At 32.9% G+C, this 15,183-nt stretch overlaps 1 protein-coding gene across 7 annotated transcripts in view; it reads left to right on the top strand.

The window, feature by feature from the left end:
• LOC138310846 (serine-rich adhesin for platelets-like) overlaps window positions 1–15,183 on the top strand; it is a 168,384-nt gene that overhangs the window by 29,177 nt on the left and 124,024 nt on the right. The gene's annotated exons all lie outside the window — the stretch shown is intronic.

Genomic DNA, 15,183 nt, shown 5'->3' with positions numbered 1-15,183 from the left:
GCTTGATATGTACATTCTTTTCAAAAGAGTTCCTATGACTTTTACCAAAGATTAGTAAAAGAGCTTAAAGTTTCCACATACTGAACTTAATTAGATGCTAATTAATTTGATAGTTAAATGGTACGGTATTGCAGTAAAATAAACTATTGTTAATTTCTTCATATTTACGAAAGATTAAAGGGAGATGGTTTTCTAATCTCTCCTTATAATTCTGTGAAAGTAATCATATAATTCCTGTATTCTTATTAAGCTTAAGGATGAAAATTATACCTTGTATTTACAGAGAGACCCTGAAGATTGATCCGCCATATTTGACCCAGTATAATTGTAACACAGGGGGAAGCTTATATTGATGAACCGAAATGTAAGGTGTGGACGAAAAAAGGGTGCCATATTTTAATTTTTCCTGTACATAAATCTTTTACAGTAAGCATGCACATGCCTTTTATCCTTTAAGATGCATTATTTAGTCGAAATTCACATTTAAAAGACTCACAAGTTCATGTAATATGGGATACAATGCTGATGTTAGAGTCATCGCATGTTGTAAAACATTGTTAAATACATGAGATGGGGGCATTTATACAACTTCAACTCTTCTCCAGAAAAGGGGAGAGTGCCTATAGGGAGAGGGGCGCTAATTATGGCGAAAAGGTACCTTGAATACAAATATTTATCAAATGCATTACAAACAATACAAAATTTCTTTGTTTTTATCCCATTGCAAAATAATTTATTATGATTAATGTTGCGCAAGGTATTAATTTAGTCTAATTAATTACCTTCTTAATTTTGTCAATTTTGTAATATGGTACAAACATTAAGATAATGACATTATGGTGATGTTATATGTTACATGTTGATGATACCGTAATTAGTATAAATGATGTTGTGTGACAATTGTGTCACATTGTCATACATTTCCAAATATTGGAATTGACCACTGGTTGCATGGCTATTGTAACAATTTATCGATTGAAAATCACATGAGGTGATTCATTCACGAAATATTTAGGAACTGCATGCAGCCTCGATTTTAATCACAGCTTGCTTCATCTGAAGTCTTAATGGCTTCACCAAACATTCCAGACTATTGTTATGCAAGCCTTCAACTTTCTTCCCCTTTAAAAAAATTGTCTGTCTGGCTTACTCATTCACCCCTGATGACACATTTGAACTCTACTATTTCAAAGGTTGGAACAGTTCATTATGATTTTCAGGGGGTGAATAAGTTTAGGCGTGTGCAAGATAGATTATCACCGTGGCTTTGTCGGATTGATGATTTTTTCTGGTTGTCACTTACATAATTTGTCTTTGTTCTCTAGATTTAAGTGCAATTTAATTTGTTTTGGGAGTTTCTAGATGTTTGACTGTTTGGCATTTTCTAGTCATGATGTTTTGACAATTGGTTGAGTGATCTTAATGATATTTTTTTGTCACAGTTGATGTTTTGGAAGGGAAAAAAAGATTAATAAGAGTTATATTGGATTTTCTTCTGTCTGAATTTTATTTTGATTATTATAAATTAACATTAAGAATGTCATATATGATCAAACTAAAGATAAAAGCATCTTTTTGATTGTCAATTCACTTGTAAATGGTCACTTGTATAATTGTCGTGATTGCAGCTACAGATAACTAAAACTTAATTCTACAACAGTCAAAGCAAAATAAATCATAATTTGGACTTGGACGTCTGCTTATTTAAGGACAATCAAAGGTAATAAGTATAATGGTAGAAGCTCTATAAGAATAAACTACTTTGGTTATATTAGCCAACAGTAGTTTATTGAATGTTATATAGTCAAATTCAGGTCTAATATTTCAGTATATCTGATATTTCAATATTGTTACCATAGCTTGAAACAGGTTTATAAATGATGCAGATTGAAGCCAAATTTTACTGACTTATTCTGAAAGGATGTGTGTATACCAGAAGACATGTATAAGAGATGGCCTCCCGCAGGGATCTTGAGGAACTCACTCATACTCTTTAGATCAGATTTGTGATATTGTCTATGAGCATCAATGGCCTAGAGCCTTGGACCTGCATTGTCCTGATGTTGTTGATAATATTGGAGCTTTTGATTAGGTATAGAGAAAGTCTGATGGGGGGGAGGGGGAGGGGAGGATTCCAGGTTATATTGAAGAGGGAGTGGAGGAGACTATATCTATATAGAACAGACTGCAATATCTCTATACAGCCATTGTATCTGATGGTTTTATGGGTCAATCTCAGCTGTTTTAATTGGTGCATGTAGTAGTGAAATTTTATGACTTGTTTGTCCCATCAAAGAAATGGAATCTTAAGTGAATGTGTTTTGATTATTTTGGAGTTAAAATTTAATGATGCCTTCAAATAACTCTGGCAATGTATACTTCTGCCATCTTTGGTGTTCAAGTGCCAAGTTTTATGATTGAGGTACCAGTTTGTCTATAAAGTTCTATAGAGTTGATGACCTTGATCTATAGTCAAGGTCATTGCCAAATGATCTGGAGTCAAGGTCATTTACATTTTGCTCAAAATTCAGGTTATTTCTTGTAACTCAACTAGTTTTATTGTTTGATTAAATTTTGTGTACTTCAAGGGCAAGTAGAAATCACGAAAAAGAACCACCGCTGAAAGTCTTGGCATATACGTAGGTACAGTTAGACTGGCCACCAGTCTCTAGAATATTAAAAAAATCACTGAAATTTGGCTTGATTATTTTTGTCTCTACTACATGCATGATTCTAGGTTTTAGACTAGGGGAAGGTGATCTAGTAAAGAACTTCTGAGAAAGTCTAGTCTAAGGTACAGTATATGTACACTTATGATTCTAAATTGTGAAATTTTGATTGCTGCAAAAAAGAAGTTAGGCATGAATTTGTGAGATAAAAATTGTTGCAAAAGGGAAGTTATGCATGAAAACATGAATCTAGACACTGCAAAATATAAGTTAGTATATAGTAAAGCCTGTGACCTGGATTAACCTAGACATAGAATTTTAAATCTTGTATAGTCCCTATATATTATTTTAGAATTCAATACTGTGCTATTGATTGTGATTTTGGGGTGTTTACATGATGTACACAGGGGGAGGTGATATGGCCATAGTTGTTGATAAAAATAAATCATAAACAAACCATACTTAACCATTTAAGAATATTACATTAACTATAGGTGCTAAGTTTGTCTCCTAAATGTCCCGTGTATTTATATTGTATATATTCAGATTATTACAAGTAAGGAAATGTAAATCTTGCCAATTTATAAACAATAAAGTTTATAAACCCAGGGATATAAAGTTTTAATCAGCTACAATACTTTGTACTTTAAGTTTGTACTCGGTTCAAGATTGTTATTGAAATATTTTCCTGAAGTTGATATATGTCGACTATATACTAGGTCAGCTGATCCTTTTGTTTATGTGTGGGTCTATTGTCCGCCACAGGTGTACGCTCGAGTAATCATAACGTTGACTATTGTGATTTTGTTACTGCCTTAATATACTCCTGGTGCAAACGTAGAGAGGATCTCAAATAATTATGGATATAATTTTGAAAAATCGCGTGTTTTCTTTTGGTATTTTGACATGGAAGGTATTTCATTATGACGGATGATTTGATTTCAATAGACCACCGACTAGTCCCTGTATAAACTGTCAGGGTTCACTTCCTGTTGATTTTTATCGACGGAAACAATCAGCAATCTGGAGGAATTTAAACCAACAAGAGGCATTAGGGAGAGAAAAATGTCAAGTAAGAACAAACGTATCTGTGCATAATCAAGATGTATTCTGATGATATGTAATTAATATAACAACAGTATCTTTAGTGAAAATTTAAATTTTACAATGTTGGTCAACTGTAAATTATGGTGTAGTTTAAAAACGCTACAATGTCCTTTCTGATAGAAGAAGTTTTGATTTTGTACTAGTCTAAAAGATTAATTAAATCAATTAATTAATCAAAAGGAATTTTTCAGAGAGTCATTAATTATGCAATTTTTCAAAATATTCTACTATTACACTGAAGTATTTCTAAAGTATATACCGAACCATATTATTCTAAGGTATACATTATAATTGGCATATATTTCAAAATCTTAACATCTAAAATTTCCACCATGCATTATAATAATATCATATATTAATATTTATTTCTCAGGATCTTTGGGTAACTTTTTCGGCATTTACGGTATTTTATCATAGATAATCTAAAATTACACAGGTGATAAAAAACCTAATATCATATGCAGCAGGTTTTACTAGCCATTAAATCATGTTATGAAGCGTTTAATAACTCTGCTATAGCTATTACAGACCACCTTATTTTTACATGGTGGCCATGTGCAAATTATTGTCGGTTTAAAAATTTGCCAAACTGCAGCGAAGTTCTGTTATAACTACAGGCAGCTGTGTCCAGAATATTGCTATACCAACATGGAGATGCAAAGCGTTTCTAAAATTAACTTTCTCCAAGAGCTTTTCTGTTCCTTCCTGGAGACTGAGAAAGAAATTAGTCCCTAATATTGTTCAGGTATGATGTTGTAGGCTTGCAGAGTCTTCTGGCTTAAAATATGGCTGCTGCATTATCAGCTTCATGATCTGAAATAAACCATCACAATAAATAAATTAATCGCTTAAATTTGCTATTTCGAGATTATCATTTTCTGTATCATGTATGAGCCAATATATGTTAATCTTCATGATGAATCTGACATTGAATTGATAGTTATTTAAGTCCTTTAAGAGTTAAATTAAGATGTTTATTTTCATATTGGAAGCTAACCAGACTTGGCAGTAATTTGTCGGCCAGCCTAATTTAGCCTGGTTTATAGTGCAGACATATGTACAAGCTTTAGACAGTGCATGAGTGTACACCTACTACAGAAGGTTAACGATACATTTTGAAATGTTTGAAAGTTTTATGAGTGATTTTACCTTTTAGCTTCCTTATCCACTGCGCTAGATATTGGACATTTAGTTTGATTATAATGAGTCTGGAGAGGTGTCTAGCGGTGTCTGCCGTTATAGAACGACCTTAGCAGCTTTTAGACGGTATTTATAGACATGTAAAGCCTGCACATGTCTTAAAATAGATTGCTATCTTCCTTATGGTGGATTATAGGATTATTTTGGATTTTTTTTTTAATTGTACATTTTCAAGATAAATTTTGGGATAATAAACAATTTAGCAAGTTAGCAGTAATGAGAAATCCAGTTATATTGTCCACCAAGAGTTTAAATTCTCTTAATTAATTTTTTTGCTAATTTTTCTTGGATTTTTTTTAATTATTTTAACACATATAAAAGGATCAAGATGTTTTTCATAGTTGGTTATAGGTGGAAAACTATTTTAAATGCAAAAAAACAAAAATGCCCTGAATCTTACAGGTTCTCAATCTTGATCAACCATTTCATTAATTTGCACTTGCATGATTTTGGATTGTCTCCCCTTGCATTAAATCTTTGAAAGCAAAAAAATATCATTCCTTCCAATAATTTTTAATTTTCTTAATTGATCAGGCCATTCTATCATATCATCCACAAAAAGAAAGAATGTGTAAGAAAAAAAATGCTTAGCTATATAAATACATGGTTATCTCCCCCTATATAGTAATCCCTAGTAATGGATATGACATCATTTGTTTCTGCTCTGATTTTAAATTGTTACAATCAAATGTAGATGAAAAACATTTTTAAAATGAATAATGATTAGAATTAGAGCAGACATCAATTATTTGGCATTTCTATATCAAACAAATTCTTCTGTTACTATATTGAAATCATGGAACACTTGTTTTCTAGCAGGTGTATGATGTAATGTTGAAAAACATGTCAGAATTTTTTCTTATACAGATTGAGCCACATTCATAATTATCAATGAACATGCTGTGAAAAAAGGCTCAAAAGAAATTATCTATCATAATTCTATCTAGCATACTTACATATACTCAATACCCTGTCAAATTTGTTATGATACACATAAACCCCCTACAGAATAGATTAGAATGACCCTTAATCAATGAACAGACTAGTCCATTATGGAATGTGGGGGTCAGAGTGTTATTCATCACTATAATAGTTATAACAGAAAGTGAATGTTAGTGGTATTAATTTAAACTCAAAGAACTAACACTAAAACAAGTGATTTTTTTTTCTGGACAGGTAAATGATGATATGAATCCTTTATATATGGCTGCTTACAATTTAAAGCCATTGGCCAGATAAGAGTTATGTCTAATAAAAATGACAGAGAAGTCGCTGATTTAGTACGCTGGGCAGAAGAGGGATAATGAGTTGAACGCATGCAATGCTATAGTGTAAGGTTAGACAGGGTCGAACACACATGCTTTTTCTAGTTGATCGGTAAATATAGACATCTACCTGGTACTTAACAACTTCAGAATTTCACACTCACCTGTATGTTTTGGAGTAAAGCATGTGGATTTTCATTTATTAGGATATATATTTTCTCAAAATAGGTATGTATGGATGGAATCATGCTAGGTATATATATACAAACATATGTAAATTTCATTTATTGAAGAGGTAGATAGATATCAATCTTAACTGTACCTTGATTACCAAAGAAGAACTTTAAATATATACCTATAAATGCAATGTCTGTTTATAAGCTTATGCATAGACATTTCATACTTTGACCTAAATTTAGTTTTGATTGAGATATAAAAATTGCGTATGTATATTTATATATACCTGTGTGTATGTTTTTTAAGCAATTGCTAGCTGCTTAATTACTTATTGTTAGAGTAGGCACAAGAGAATCAGATGGTTTAAAGTTTTGAGGTCCTTGGTTTGAGTCACTATCTGGATTAATATTTTCTCCAGATAGAGCCTTATGTTTGACTTAAGGGTCTATAATGATGGAGAAGGAATCAAGCAGCTGATCTTAATTTATCAGATAACTCAAGATAGTAAAATAATACCATAATGTACCATTTGTTGGTCAGTTGTTACAGTGAATATGAGCTATCTCAGTCAAATATCGGAAGTAGGAACTTAAATCTTACTCGTTCAGAAAACCATTATTATAGTGTTGATATATATAGAATTTGTAGATTTCATACATATACGGTATGTAAATAGTTCAGGTAACATTAAAAAAAGTTCTCTGCATGCATTTGGTTGTGACTCCAGACACATATAGAATCTAGAGATAGGTGTTTGATTTCTTCAACATTGAGTTCTGAATTAGAATATTCTCAACATTGAGTTGTGAATTAAGATATGTCAAAGCCATACTATTTTGCCAATGGCCAGTAAATGTATACCTAATACACATCTATTTCTGTCATAATGGGATTTTCTTGAACAGCACATTGAATTCACCATGTAAATGAATAATTTGATATCTATAGTTAAACCTGTGTGTAATTGAATTCACATACAATACTAAGAATCTTGGAGGAGCTATTTTTTTTTTATTTCCGACATGAATGAAGTCACAGATGGAGTTTAAATGTTTGTGGTTTTATAATCTGTTTGATGTGTAAGGAGTTTACTATACAGCGCCTCGAGCTAAAACACAAGACATGTCATGTTTTAATGCCTCGATGGGTCATATGAGGGCAGTAGTATAGAGGAGTGGACATACGTTTGTTTTCTTGAGCTGGCTTACAATATATTGACGTTCATTAATGGTTTTCATTGTAGTGTTTGGTGCGACGGATTGGAAATTAAAATTTGTCATGATGCTATCATTCGACAAAAAATTTGAAATTTTTGGGTATTTAAAAAAAAAAAAATGTTGGATCCATTGACAATGAAAAATACTGTTACATGAACATACAGGAATGGCATTTGCAATTGCCAGGTACGATTGTTGGTCAATGGTCAGATTTACAGCTTTTGATGGTTGTGCCACCAAAACCAGCAGCAAAAAAAATCCCTTAAAAATCTGACCCAAGAAATAAACAAAAATTAACATGGTTGATGCATCTTGACCATGGTGGCCGATGTTCGCCAATAAATTGAGCAACCACAGAGTACGGAAAACGTTGCTCTTGAATGGCTCAAATTTTTGTGACAAATTCAATAGGTTTTGCAGGAATTGAAACAAATGAGTCCATATATATATATATATCTTGACCTCATTTGAGATGCTTTATTGCTGTAATTCTTTATGGTTTGTATAATATTCTTACTGAAGATGTACTAGGGACATGTGTAACATCCATCTCTTGGTTGTAAATGTGTGACCACATAATTATAAGGTGTTGAGATTATATAATTTTACATCTCTTTATATTTATCACTGTAGCTAAGTGGTTAATGTGACTATCTATAGGTAATCATAATTCAACCTTGACACTGCCTCACTTAATTTTGCGGATGAACTGAGCTCTTACCAATAATAGGAAGAGCCTATGTTCTATCCCCTAGCCTGTTTTCACCAAATTCAGAGTTCAGGGGAGATTTTCTTAAATGACACTGGCTGCAGTTAATAGAACATTAATTGAATCAACTAACCAATATACACTCAGGTTAAATTATGAACTCATCTTGGGCAGTTGCAAGGTACTAAATGGCTGAAGGTTGATGGTTTTTCTCCTGGTACTAAGTACTCATCTTCTCATGACAGCCATATTTAAGCCTAGCATCATGCACAATATATAAAATTAAGATAAGGAATGTTGAAAGTTAAAAACAATGAAACCAAATAAAAAGAATGCACTCTTGAGAGAAAATAGAAATTGCAAGCTCAATATGTCAGTTTGCTTTCATTTTGCAGTCTTGATTATTTTGATAAAATGCTTAAAGGAATCTTAAAGGTGGTGGCAGCATCTATTTATATTGTTGATAAATATGTTGTTAATGCTATCCTGTAATGCGTTGCTATGTAGATGGTTGACAATGCTTTCCCACACCTGAACGGTGAGTTAGAAAGGTATGATATTGATGACTTGTCAGAACACACTACCCTATGGACACCTGTACCTTACCTGTATATTATCGTACCTGTCCCCTCGTTTATATTTACCTGTGGCCTCACATGATGATTGAGGCTTTATTTCAATCTGAACATTTGACATACTATAGCTTTCTTGGAAACATGTGTTATATGTGTCGGAATTCTTTATTTGGGAGCTTGCATGGTGTTTTTCTCACCAATGGAATCCATTGCCATTTGGCTATTTCCATAGACTTTAAGGTGAATATGAATTCTGATGATTTAATGATTGCTGTTCATATCTGAAACATTTGTATATTGCAATGAAATATAGGAAACAATTGTACATTGTGTGATTCAGTAAAAGAATCTTGTGGATGTTCAATAGACTTCATGTATAATAACCCTGTAGGTACTATTTACTATATAATTAACCTTTGTATAAATGACACCTCTGTACAAAGGAAACCTGTCCATAAAGGACATTTTATGTCTTTTTGATGTCCTTTATAGACAGCAATGTTCTTTCATGGACAGGTTTGATGGTAGAATCAGGAAATTTATGACATACCTGGGAAGTGAGTTTTCAGAGTTGTAGCCAAAATATTTCCCCTTTTACAGGTAATAGTTTCTGAACCTTAAAGATGCTCCACCGCCGAAAGAGCATAAATGATATTCATCATTTGAACAATAATTTGTGTTTAATCGTGTATATAATAGTCTAATTAACACAAAAAAGTAACATAAAATAATTTATTTTGCCTTTGGTGCATGCGCATTTAGAAGTTCATTCCATGTAGGAGATAGTGGTACAGATTTTTTTCGGGATGCAATTAATTATTTTTCATATTTTTAACTTGAAGTAAAATTAAAAGCTCAAACTTTTCAATGGTGGTAATGGTGTAAAGTAAGTAACTTTTGTAACTGAACAAAAGTACTAAATCATCTGCTCCTGTTTTTAATAGTGAAAAAATACCATTTGTCAGCGCTGGAGCATCTTTAAGTGTATTTAAAGATGTCATTGCTTGTCTTTGCTTCAACCTCTTCTTGCAATGGTCAATACAGTAAATGTTTTTACACATACCAACAATTGGGGTCGACTTGTTGAATTTATTGACCTTGTTGGGGTCGACAGGTTGGATGACCTTGACCTTAGAAATCAAGAACTGTATAAGGACTGTCAAAGGTTTGAATCAAATGTCAGTTAATTATCTAGCTGTCTCATCAGTTCAAAGGTCACAGAACTTGTACAGAAGAACAAAATTAGTGGAAACATATTCGCCCAGCCACATATTGCTATTCTCCCAATTAATAATAAAGTGCCCTGATTGAAGTGGGAATGTACGTAGTATTCGTTAAGAAATAATAAGAATTGGTAGAATGTCCTTCACTTAATGAGAGCATAAATATATTAAAGAAATCTTTGTACTAGCTGTTTTAAATATAGCATATAGGACTACTAATATGCAAGTCTTTACTTTTAGTTTGAGGGTTATTACACTTGATACCATCGTTATAACAGAATCATTGGAGTGTCCTTCGCCAAATGAGAACCTACAGAAGTCTAACTAACCATTATAAATATAGAAAGGGCTTCTTCCAATGTACGTCTTTTGTACGTGCTCGGGTCGTTACTTTATAGATAGGAGTTATAATTACTGAAGGCTGTTGTTTATTTTCCTCCCACGCTCGCACTCCAATGTCGGTATTGTTCTGTTTTCATCTTTAAAGAACAATAGGGAATTATAATGGTAATGTACAGGTATCGTCCAACTGTTATGTCTGTAGTGTCTTAATGAAGCAGATTATTATCATCAGGAAAAACTGGTGAGATATTTGTTTCCAAGAGAAAAGGCTAGGTTTGGTTTAATTAGTTTGAAGTCCTATTAACAGCCAAGGTCATTTAAGGACGTGCCAGGTTTATTGGTGGAGTAAGCAGGAGTGCGTAGAGAAAAACCACCGACTAGCAGTTAGTACCTGGCAATTACCCCATTTAGCATCAAATTTGTCACCAAAATGTGGGAGGACTTATGGTAATATATTGGGACATCTGTAAACCATTCTGCTGCGGAGGTCCCTTAACCCTTTGAACAATAGCCTATAAAATGCAACATGTACTATTCTCTAAAAATTAAGTGAATGTAAATATCAGAAAGCAACATTTTTATTTCTGAATATTACCAAGTGGGCATACAGCAATCTTTTTTAACGTTCGAAGCACAGAAAATAAATTTCTATATAGTAATAAAAATGTACATTTGTTTGTACCCTTCAATGATCAGAAGTGTTTAAATGTCACGTCACTAATGTTTTACTTTAAAATATATTCACCTTGATGAAATACAATAACTCAAAACACCTCATGAATATGTAAACCATATGCTAATGTTGTTTTTGAATTATCTATCATTTCTAAACCTTAATTATTTTGAAATAACGCAGAGAGTTTGTAGAATAAGGAAGGTGATATTCAAATACATAAATGTACTTAGTTGTAGTTTGGGATAGCAATGTGCAGAAACTGTATATGCTGATCGATCTCTTAAAGAGGATGGGAAGTTCCTTGATTAAATACATGACTTTTCCTGATGTAGTGATTTCAAATTTAAAATGGTATAGAGTTAACCTCATTCATCCCTGAAATTGCATTTAAATGGACTGTTCCAATACTTGAATTTAGGAGAGACAAAGACTGCGTCTTCAATATGAGATTATCTCCCCTTGCTTAAAATCAAGACACAATCTAGTATAGATGTAAACTTCTTACTTACTTAATTAAATTTAGGATATTGACACTAATTTGGTCTGCCTAGTCTTACATTTTACTGAAAATTTCTTAAACAGGCCAGAAATTGTACTTTAAAATTCCTTGTGCCTACCAGGTGGTTTTATACTTTCAAGGCTGATTAATTCTTACCAGACCCTTAAATCATGGCAATCACAGGAGAATATGTCTGGTTAATTTGACTGGGTTAGTGAGATCCCCCTCCTCCAATGGAGGGACCTTGATAGGGAATGAAGCTACTGTGTTAATTTGACAGGTACTTGACTGTTGTTAGCCCCTTTGGCCCTACCACTGTGCAGAACACCCAGCTGGTGAAAGGACCGTATCATAGAGCTACTACTGTACTATATATGTCCTGTACAGCAATGACGTTTTCTTTGTAGGCCTAGGGGTTCACTTACTGGGCACCTGTTTAGGTAAAGTAGATATAATCTTTACCATTAAGAAGTTCTGGAGAAAATACACTTCCATGTCGAATATCTGACCAGGAACCGAACCCAGACCTTCAGCATTACAAACCAGCAGGTTTATCAGCAAAGAGCCAATAACATATGGTCAACCAACAAAATAAAACCCATATAATTTCAAACCAACAAATTATAAAAAAATTTGATGTTAAATGCAGATTTAATTTTGAAAGATGTTGCTCATCTTTTCTCTATTTAGGACATACAACTCCCCTTGTGTGATCCACAAATCATTGTAAGGGCTTTCCATGGTGAGCTTTCTGTGGGATGTCTAATGGTGGTAATTTGTGATGTGTGAGCAAAATCAATGGGGCATAACCAGATACAGGAAGTGATTAAACAGTCAGGTCAAATAAGGTCATTACAGCAATCTTTGATTACAACTAAAACATCATCATAATTGTAAGGAATTTGTAGAAATATTGGAGTTTTAGGTAGCTCAAAATGATTCTCATGCAAAATCGCAAAGAAAGCTATAGCTATTTCAAAAAAAGGAATTGAGAAAAAGAATAGTTACTTAATATAAGAAAAATATAAGGCATTAAATTAGTCCATGCATGGAAATATTTTTCATTCCGCACCATGACATGTGGCTTCCTCATTAAGCCAAAATTACCTCTGGTAAGTTCAGAGAACGCTTTAGCTGTTTTTAAGTTGTGCTAATTTTGGGCATGAAGAACCATAAATTCATTGCCTGGCACTCGACTGTTCATTCATTGCTTGGCACTTGACTCTTTGGACACCTACATTGCTACAAGGTTTGCTCAGCTGTCAAAGTTAAGACTTCTATAGTGTTGTGAAAGTTTCTGCAGTAAGGGCCAAAAACTATTAATGTCACTGAAGACTGGCCAAAACTGGTATCAGAAGTTTTTCATTTTAAAAGTTTGGTCAGCTCAAAAAAGAACATTTTTTGACAATGTAGTCTTCCTAATATCATGTCAAGAGAGTGAACGTCTATAAGATTAATTAAGCTGCTGCAATCAATGCATATTTGATACTATTTGGTAATTACCATTTGTTGTCTTACTTCTAATGATTAAACAATGTTTCATTATAATTGTTTCTTTAAAGAAATATAGTATTTGTTGGTTTAATATTGTATTCTCAAGCAAATGACATAAATAGATCACTGGTACCTCTGTAAAACAACCACCTGCTAATGTGACCATTTTCTTTGGGTCCTAAATGGCTCCTTTGACCTGTGTATACAGACCACTTGGCTACAAGGACCATTTTCTCTTGGTCCCTTTGGTGGTCTTTATACACAGGTTTGACTGTACCTTTTGAATGTATTCTTTATAGTTCAACAAAATAAATATAACAGGTTTCAGTGAGAAGGATCTTTAATATGTAAATCTGCTGAATGTACAGTCAAACCTGTCTATAAGGACCACCCAGGGAAACAATTATTAATATGCTAATGGTCTTTATACGGAGGTGGCTACAATGACAGGCTTGACTGTATATAATTCTCTATTGTTCAAGAGAATATAATGTTGAGAATAGCTTTCATGTGAGTAAGAAGTAGGATGTTTTCCTGCCAATGTTTAGGAAAGTGCTGGAAATTAAGGACAGAACCAAAATAGCCACATTCCTGATTTATCTGGGGAGAGATCTTAAGTGGGAGACCAAACTCGTTCTTGTTTATGAGTCTAGAACCATGAACCCAGCCAGCTCTGTGTTACACACTTAGACAAGCCGGTCTTTAGTAGTCTGAGAAATTAATTATTTATATTGTTGTATGATAATTAGGAATTCAGGGTATTGCTTCCAGCTGGATTTTAATTGCTGCAAGATATCATAATCAAAGTGGAAGGAGATATGCTTTCTATTGCAACTTTTGTATCTCAATTCTCAAACTTTGTTGGCTAAAATCATAAATCTTTACATTATTGGCTGTGAAGTAGCCACTTAAAACCTATATTGAAAATACATTTCATGTTTTTGATATATAGATATATTTATAAGTAGATATGTGTGGGGGGAATAGATTCTGATTTATTATTTTAGCATCTGTTTTTAAATTATTCCAAACAATTAAATGGTGCAGTGTTGGGGTGATGTCTATAAGTAGGTTATTACAAATATGTGTGTGTGGGATGGGGGGCGGGGGTAGATTTTTATTTATGATTCTAACATCTCTTTTAAAATTACTTGGTACTATTGTATTGTAATGCTGTGATGGGTGGTGTAAGTAGTTCTATTTATGTGGGGGTAGATCTTGATTCCTGTTATCTTGTTGTAAGATAAGTGAGATGATATGGTAATGGACTGAGGCCTTGGCTACACACCTTTTTATGTTAGTACTAACTGTTTGTTGATGGGGATGATAGCGGTTGCTGAAGTGTGAGTGGGGATGTTTTAAGGGACTGGATGTGTTCTCTGCTGTTTGCAGATTGGTATAGTTAACTTTAATTTTCGTTACAGTAGCTTAGAAAAAATAGGTTTGAATTAGAAGTCTAAAAAATAGTTTTGAATTAATAAGCCTTCCTTAGCTTCATAATTGTTTTTGTATGCAAGAAATTCTGAAAAAATAGAAACTACATTGGAGAGTCAAAAGATAAAAATTTCAGGAAAAAAACATTTCTATATTAATTTCCTATGGATAATTTCAAGGATTGATTTTGTCTCTCAATTTTGACGATATTGTTGAAAATGAGGTCAAGGTCAATCAATCACTCATGACCAGGTTCTTCCTTGAGGACCATGAATTTAATGCTGTAAACACCTTCAGTAAATTATCTAAAAAAAGATTCTTCACAAAAAATTGTAGTTTAAAATTTTAAGCCTTGTATGATTATGGCAAATACAAGACCACAATTCTTGTTCATTCATAATGTGTTTGAAGATCATTGCTTATAATTGAAGATAAATTTTCAAGAACCACATGCAATTAAAAAAAACAACACAGATGGTTTTCAGCCAGGTATTGAATATTATATATATATTAAGACAGCAATTTCTGGTGTTCATTCAAATGCGTTTTAAGAATAATGACTAAAATTTCAATGAACCTTATTTTAAAAAAGACAA

Source organism: Argopecten irradians, chromosome 16 (genome assembly GCF_041381155.1).
Source record: "Argopecten irradians isolate NY chromosome 16, Ai_NY, whole genome shotgun sequence".
In the NCBI taxonomy this organism is placed as follows: domain Eukaryota; kingdom Metazoa; phylum Mollusca; class Bivalvia; order Pectinida; family Pectinidae; genus Argopecten; species Argopecten irradians.
This window is presented reverse-complemented; position numbering and strand designations above follow the sequence as displayed.